Here is a 9013-nt window from a genome sequence, read left to right as displayed (position 1 = left end):
GTAGTAGACCTGAATACAACAGGTGTAGTAGACCTGAATACAACAGGTGTAGACCTGTAGACCTGAATACAACAGGTGTAGTAGACCTGAATACAACAGGTGTAGTAGACCTGAATACAACAGGTGTAGTAGACCTGAATACAACAGGTGTAGTAGACCTGAATACAACAGGTGTAGTAGACCTGAATACAACAGGTGTAGTAGACCTGAATACAACAGGTGTAGTAGACCTGAATACAACAGGTGTAGTAGACCTGACAGGTGTAGTAGACCTGAATACAACAGGTGTAGTAGACCTGAATACAACTGAATACAACAGGTGTAGTAGTGAATACAACAGGTGTAGTAGACCTGAATACAACAGGTGTAGTAGACCTGAATACAACAGGTGTAGTAGACCTTAGTAGACCTGTAGTAGACCTGAATACAACAAGACCTTAACCAACAATGCAGAGTTAAGAAAATATTTACTAAATAAACTAAAGTAAATAAAGTTACACAATATAAAAAGTTTCACAATAAAATAACAATAACGAGGCTTTATACAGGGGTACTGAGTTAGTGTACATGTAGGTTGGGTAAAGGGACTATGAGTACATCATAAACAGATAGTAACAGCAGTGTAAAGGTTGGGTAAAGGGAAGGGACTATGAGTACATCATAAACAGATAGTAACAGCAGTGTAAAAACTAAGGAGGGGGGGTCAATGCAAATAGTCTGGTGGCCATTTGATTAGCTGAGAATCTTATGACTGAGAATCTTCACTACTGTCTTGGTAATAGAGTTTAGTTGTTTTTTAGGTTAGCCCGTAGTTCATGTTGGACTCATGAGTAAACTCACTTTAATTCAATATCCAGTGACGAGTCAGACTATGCCATCTTTCTAATCACATTTCAACATCTTCTCTGGGTTCACTGCTACTACAGGACTTTACAGAGTCTGGGAGAAGAAAGGCAGCAGCAATAACAACAACACGTTTTACAGGAGACCCATTTTCAAGTCATTCCCAAGGGATTCCATATAGTTAATCCTGTTCGGAGTGGTTTGGGCAACACACACAGCTAAACCTATAGTCCAGAACTCGGACCTTGGCTAAGTCTTGGTGTTAGGACTAGCCGTTAGCCATTTTAGTGTTTCAGCAACAGCTGAGTTAGCCGTTAGCTAATCTTTGGACTGTTCATGTGAGAGGTCAGTAGTGCTGCTGTAGCCATTGGTGGGCTGGCGTTGGACTGGTGATCTGGTGAAAGGTACCTGTGTGTGTGTATGTACCTGGTGTGTATGTACCTGTGTGTGTATGTACCTGTGTGTGTGTGTGTACCTGGTGGATATGTACCTGGTGTGTATGTACCTGGTGTATATGTACCTGGTGTGTATGTACCTGTGTGTGTATGTACCTGTGTGTGTGTATGTACCTGGTGGATATGTACCTGGTGTGTATGTACCTGGTGGATATGTACCTGGTGTGTATGTACCCGGTGCGTATGTACCTGGTGTGTATGTACCTGGTGTATATGTACCTGGTGTGTATGTACCTGTGTGTGTGTATGTACCTGGTGGATATGTACCTGTGGGTGTGTATGTACCTGGTGTAGATGTACCTGGTGTGTATGTACCTGGTGTACCTGTACCTGGTGTATATGTACCTAGTGTGTATGTACCCGGTGTGTATCCACCTGGTGTGTATGTACCTGTGTGTGTGTGTATGTACCTGTGTGTGTGTATGTACCTGGTGTATATGTACCTGGTGTGTATGTACCTGGTGTATATGTACCTGGTGTGTATGTACCTGTATGTGTGTGTGTGTGTGTACCTGGTGTATATGTGCCTGTGTGTGTATGTACCTGGTGTATATGTACCTGCTGTGTATGTACCTGGTGTGTGTGTACCTGGTGTATATGTACCTGTGTGTGTGCACCTGGTGTGTATGTACCTGTGTGTGTGCACCTGGTGTGTATGTACCTGTGTGTGTGCACCTTATGTATATGTACCTGTGTGTGTGTGTATGTACCTGGTGTATATGTACCTGGTGTGTGTATGTACCTGGTGTGTATGTACCTGTGTGTGTATATGTACCTGGTGTGTATGTAGCTGGTTTATATGTACCTGTGTGTGTGTGTATGTACCTGGTGTATATGTACCTGGTGTATATGTACCTGGTGTATATGTACCTGGTGTGTATGTACCTGGTGTGTATGTACCTAGTGTATATGTACCTGTTGTGTATGTACCTAGTGTATATGTACCTGGTGTGTATGTACCTGGTGTGTATGTACCTGGTGTATATGTACCTGGTGTGTATGTACCTGGTGTATATGTACCTAGTGTATATGTACCTGGTGTGTATGTACCCAGTGTATATGTACCTGGTGTGTATGTACCTGGTGTGTATGTACCTGGTGTATATGTACCTGGTGTGTATGTACCTGGTGTATATGTACCTGGTGTGTATGTACCTGGTGTGTATGTACCTGGTGTATATGTACCTGGTGTGTATGTACCTGGTGTATATACCGGGTGTGTATGTACCTGGTGTGTATGTACCTGGTGTATATGTACCTGGTGTATATGTACCTGGTGTGTATGTACCTGGTGTGTATATGTACCTGGTGTGTATGTACCTGGTGTGTATGTACCTGGTGTGTATGTACCTGGTGTATATGTACCTGGTGTGTATGTACCTGGTGTATATGTACCTGGTGTATATGTACCTGGTGTATATGTACCTGGTGTGTATGTACCTGGTGTGTATGTACCTGGTGTATATGTACCTAGTGTATATGTACCTGGTGTGTATGTACCTGGTGTATATGTACCTGGTGTATATGTACCTGGCGTGTATGTACCTGGTGTGTATGTACCTGGTGTATATGTACCTGGTGTGTATGTACCTGGTGTGTATGTACCTGGTGTATATGTACCTGGTGTGTATGTACCTGGTGTGTATGTACCTGGTGTATATGTACCTAGTGTATATGTACCTGGTGTATATGTACCTGGTGTGTATGTACTAGAGTTGGACCGATTATGATTTTTCAAGATGTGACCGACCAGACACTAATCCAATACCCAGATTCTATCACATGTTCATAACCCTTTCTATCACATGTCCCTAACCCTTTCTATCACATGTTCCTAACCCTTTCTATCACATGTTCATAACCCTTTCTATCACATGTTCATAACCCTTTCTATCACATGTTCCTAACCCTTTCTATCACATGTTCCTAACCCTTTCTATCACATGTTCATAACCCTTTCTATCACATGTTCCTAACCCTTTCTATCACATGTTCATAACCCTTTCTATCACATGTTCCTAACCCTTTCTATCACATGTTCCTAACCCTTTCTATCACATGTTCCTAACCCTTTCTATCACATGTTCATAACCCTTTCTATCACATGTTCCTAACCCTTTCTATCACATGTTCCTAACCCTTTCTATCACATGTTCCTAACCCTTTCTATCACATGTCCCTAACCCTTTCTATCACATGTCCCTAACCCTTTCTATCACATGTTCATAACCCTTTCTATCACATGTTCCTAACCCTTTCTATCACATGTTCCTAACCCTTTCTATCACATGTACCTAACCCTTTCTATCACATGTTCCTAACCCTTTCTATCACATGTCCCTAACCCTTTCTATCACATGTTCCTAACCCTTTCTATCACATGTACCTAACCCTTTCTATCACATGTTCCTAACCCTTTCTATCACATGTTCCTAACCCTTTCTATCACATGTTCCTAACCCTTTCTATCACATGTACCTAACCCTTTCTATCACATGTTCCTAACCCTTTCTATCACATGTCCCTAACCCTTTCTATCACATGTTCCTAACCCTTTCTATCACATGTTCATAACCCTTTCTATCACATGTTCATAACCCTTTCTATCACATGTTCATAACCCTTTCTATCACATGTTCCTAACCCTTTCTTCACATGTTCATAACCCTTTCTATCACATGTTCCTAACCCTTTCTATCACATGTACCTAACCCTTTCTATCACATGTCCCTAACCCTTTCTATCACATGTTCCTAACCCTTTCTATCACATGTTCATAACCCTTTCTATCACATGTTCCTAACCCTTTCTATCACATGTCCCTAACCCTTTCTATCACATGTTCCTAACCCTTTCTATCACATGTTCATAACCCTTTCTATCACATGTTCATAACCCTTTCTATCACATGTTCCTAACCCTTTCTATCACATGTTCATAACCCTTTCTATCACATGTTCCTAACCCTTTCTATCACATGTCCCTAACCCTTTCTATCACATGTTCCTAACCCTTTCTATCACATGTTCCTAACCCTTTCTATCACATGTACCTAACCCTTTCTACATGTCCCTAACCCTTTCTATCACATGTTCATAACCCTTTCTATCACATGTTCATAACCCTTTCTATCACATGTCCCTAACCCTTTCTATCACATGTTCATAACCCTTTCTATCACATGTTCATAACCCTTTCTATCACATGTCCCTAACCCTTTCTATCACATGTTCATAACCCTTTCTATCACATGTTCATAACCCTTTCTATCACATGTTCCTAACCCTTTCTATCACATGTTCATAACCCTTTCTATCACATGTTCATAACCCTTTCTATCACATGTTCATAACCCTTTCTATCACATGTTCATAACCCTTTCTATCACATGTTCCTAACCCTTTCTATCACATGTTCATAACCCTTTCTATCACATGTTCATAACCCTTTCTATCACATGTTCATAACCCTTTCTATCACATGTTCCTAACCCTTTCTATCACATGTTCATAACCCTTTCTATCACATGTTCCTAACCCTTTCTATCACATGTTCCTAACCCTTTCTATCACATGTTCATAACCCTTTCTATCACATGTTCATAACCCTTTCTATCACATGTTCCTAACCCTTTCTATCACATGTTCATAACCCTTTCTATCACATGTTCATAACCCTTTCTATCACATGTTCATAACCCTTTCTATCACATGTTCATAACCCTTTCTATCACATGTTCCTAACCCTTTCTATCACATGTTCATAACCCTTTCTATCACATGTTCATAACCCTTTCTATCACATGTTCATAACCCTTTCTATCACATGTTCCTAACCCTTTCTATCACATGTTCATAACCCTTTCTATCACATGTTCCTAACCCTTTCTATCACATGTTCCTAACCCTTTCTATCACATGTTCATAACCCTTTCTATCACATGTTCATAACCCTTTCTATCACATGTTCATAACCCTTTCTATCACATGTTCCTAACCCTTTCTATCACATGTTCATAACCCTTTCTATCACATGTTCATAACCCTTTCTATCACATGTTCCTAACCCTTTCTATCACATGTACCTAACCCTTTCTATCACATGTACCTAACCCTTTCTATCACATGTTCACATGTTCATAACCCTTTCTATCACATGTTCCTAACCCTTTCTATCACATGTTCATAACCCTTTCTATCACATGTTCCTAACCCTTTCTATCACATGTAGTTGTGTCTTTCTTTTTTCTTATCTCAACCCAGGAAATGCAACACCCTGGACATGCAACACCCTGGCAATAACCTCCCTGTTAAATTGACAGCTGACAAATATTGACCTAACCTTCAAAGAACAGAAAGCTGCAGATCATTTTAATAGTTCTCAGCTGGCACACCCTTCCTAGAGTGTGTGTTTGTGTGCGTGTCTGTGTGCATGTGTGTCCTTATGAGTAATTCACACTGCAACAGTGTAGTAAACTAACAGAGTCTGCCTGTCTGCCTGTCTGCCTGTCTGCCTGTCTGTCTGTCTGTCTGTCTGTCTGTCTGACAGACAGACACAATTTCTGCAAAAGAGAGTCCAATGCACAAGATGTAAGAGTTTCACTTTGATTGTAACTTGATTGTAGGAATGAATGGTAGTGTGTAGAGAATGGCCATGGCTGACTGTAGCATACAAAATACAAATACATCATATACACAGTACACCGTATATACAGTACACCGTATACACAGTACACCAAATACACAGTACATCAAATACACGTAATACACAATACACCTGATACACAGTACATAAAATACACCTAATACACATTACACCTAATACACAGTACATCAAATCAAATAAAATACAATTTTATTTGTCACATACACATGGTTAGCAGATGTTAATGCGAGTGTAGCGAAATGCTTGTGCTTCTAGTTCTGACAATGCAGTAATAATCCAACAAGTAATCTAACTAACAATTCCAAAAAAAAAAAAACTACTGTCTTATACACAGTGTAAGGGGATAAAGAATATGTACATAAAGATATATGAATGAGTGATGGTACAGAGCAGCTTAGGCAAGATACAGTAGATGGTATCGAGTACAGTATATGCATATGAGATGAGTATGTAAACAAAGTGGCATAGTTAAAGTGGCTAGTGATACATGTATTACATAAGGATGCAGTAGATGATATAGAGTACAGTATATACGTATACATATGAGATGAATAATGTAGGGTATGTAAACATTATATTAGGTAGCATTGTTTAAAGCGGCTAGTGATATATTTTACATCATTTCCCATCAATTCCCATTATTAAAGTGGCTGGAGTTGAGTCAGTGTGTTGTCAGCAGCCACTCAATGTTAGTGGTGGCTGTTTAACAGTCTGATGGCCTTGAGATAGAAGCTGTTTTTCAGTCTCTCGGTCCCAGCTTTGATGCACCTGTACTGACCTCGCCTTCTGGATGACAGCGGGGTGAACAGGCAGTGGCTCGAGTGGTTGTTGTCCTTGATGATCTTTATGGCCTTCCTGTGACATCGGGTGGTGTAGGTGTCCTGGAGGGCAGGTAGTTTGCACCCAGTGATGCGTTGTGCAGACCTCACTACCCTCTGGAGAGCCTTACGGTTGTGGGCGGAGCAGTTGCCGTACCAGGCGGTGATGCAGCCCGCCAGGATGCTCTCGATTGTGCATCTGTAGAAGTTTGTGAGTGCTTTTGGTGACAAGCCGAATTTCTTCAGCCTCCTGAGGTTGAAGAGGCGCTGCTGCGCCTTCTTCACGATGCTGTCTGTGTGAGTGGACCAATTCAGTTTGTCTGTGATGTGTATGCCGAGGAACTTAAAACTTACTACCCTCTCCACTACTGTTCCATCGATGTGGATAGGGGGGTGTTCCAGCTGGTGTATACACCAGCTGTTTCCTGAAGTCCACAATCATCTCCTTATGCTCCTGACACCCCTGTAGGCCGTCACCTCCTCCCTGTAGGCTGTCGTGGTTGTTGGTAATCAAGCCTACCACTGTTGTGTCGTCCGCAAACTTGATGATTGAGTTGGAGGCGTGCATGGCCAAACAGTCGTGGGTGAACAGGGAGTACAGGAGAGGGCTCAGAACGCACCCTTGTGGGGCCCCAGTGTTGAGGATCAGCGGGGTGAAGATGTTGTTGCCTACCCTCACCACCTGGGGGCGGCCCGTCAGGAAGTCCAGTACCCAGTTGCACAGGGCGGGGTCGAGACCCAGGGTCTCAAGCTTGATGACGAGCTTGGAGGGTACTATGGTGTTGAATGCCGAGCTGTAGTCGATGAACAGCATTCTCACATAGGTATTCCTCTTGTCCAGATGGGTTAGGGCAGTGTGCAGTGTGGTTCAGATTGCATCGTCTGTGGACCTATTTGGGTGGTAAGCAAATTGGAGTGGGTCTAGGGTGTCAGGTAGGGTGGAGGTGATATGGTCCTTGACTAGTCTCTCAAAGCACTTCATGATGACGGAAGTGAGTGCTACGGGGCGGTAGTCGTTTAGCTCAGTTACCTTAGCTTTCTTGGGAACAGGAACAATGGTGGCCCTCTTGAAGCATGTGGGAACAGCAGACTGGTATAGGGATTGACTGAATATGTCCGTGAACACACCGGCTAGCTGGTCTGCGCATGCTCTGAGGGCGCGGCTGGGGATGCCGTCTGGGCCTGCAGTCTTGCGAGGGTTAACACGTTTAAATGTTTTACTCACCTCGGCTCCAGTGAAGGAGAGTCCGCATGTGTTCGTTTCAGGCCGTGTCAGTGGCACTGTATTGTCCTCAAAGCGGGCAAAAAGTTATTTTGTTTGCCTGGGAGCAAGACATCCTGGTCCGTGACTGGGCTGGTTTTTTCTTCTTGTAGTCCGTGATTGACTGTAGACCCTGCCACATACCTCTTGCGTCTGAGCCGTTGAATTGAGATTCTACTTTGTCTCTATACTGACGCTTAGCTTGTTTGATAGCCTTGCGGAGGGAATAGCTGCACTGTTTGTATTCGGTCATGTTACCAGTCACCTTGCCCTGATTAAAAGCAGCGGTTCGCGCTTTCAGTTTCACGCGAATGCTGCCATCAATCCACGGTTTCTGGTTAGGGAATGTTTTAATCATTGCTATGGGAACGACATCTTCAACGCACGTTCTAATGAACTCGCACACCGAATCAGCGTATTCGTCAATGTTGTTATCTGACGCAATACGAAACATATCCCAGTCCACGTGGTGGAAGCAGTCTTGGAGTGTGGAATCAGCTTGGTCGGACCAGCGTTGGACAGACCTCAGCGTGGGAGCTTCTTGTTTTAGTTTCTGTCTGTAGGCAGGGATCAGCAAAATGGAGTCGTGTTCAGCTTTTCTGAAAGGAGGGCGGGGCAGGGCCTTATATGCGTCGCGGAAGTTAGAGTAACAATGATCCAAGGTTTTTTCAGCCCTTGTTGCGCAATCGATATGCTGATACAATTTAGGGAGTCTTGTTTTCAGATTAGCCGTGTTAAAATCCCCAGCTACAATGAATGCAGCCTCAGGATGTATAGATTCCAGTTTGCAAAGAGTCAAATAAAGTTCGTTCAGAGCCATCCATGTGTCTGCTTGGGGGAATATATACGGCTGTGATTATAATCGAAGAGAATTCTCTTGGTAGATAATGCGGTCGACATTTGATTGTGAGGAATTCTAAATCAGGTGAACAGAAGGATTTGACTTCCTGAATATTTCTGTGATCACACCA

The 9013-nt window shown here is 42.7% G+C and overlaps 1 pseudogene; it reads left to right on the top strand.

The window, feature by feature from the left end:
* LOC121839309 overlaps nt 1-9013 on the top strand; it is a 72770-nt pseudogene that overhangs the window by 37443 nt on the left and 26314 nt on the right.

Source organism: Oncorhynchus tshawytscha, linkage group LG14 (genome assembly GCF_018296145.1).
Source record: "Oncorhynchus tshawytscha isolate Ot180627B linkage group LG14, Otsh_v2.0, whole genome shotgun sequence".
NCBI lineage: Eukaryota > Metazoa > Chordata > Actinopteri > Salmoniformes > Salmonidae > Oncorhynchus > Oncorhynchus tshawytscha.
The sequence above is the reverse complement of the archived record's forward strand: the minus strand, read 5'-3'. Positions and strand labels throughout refer to the sequence as shown.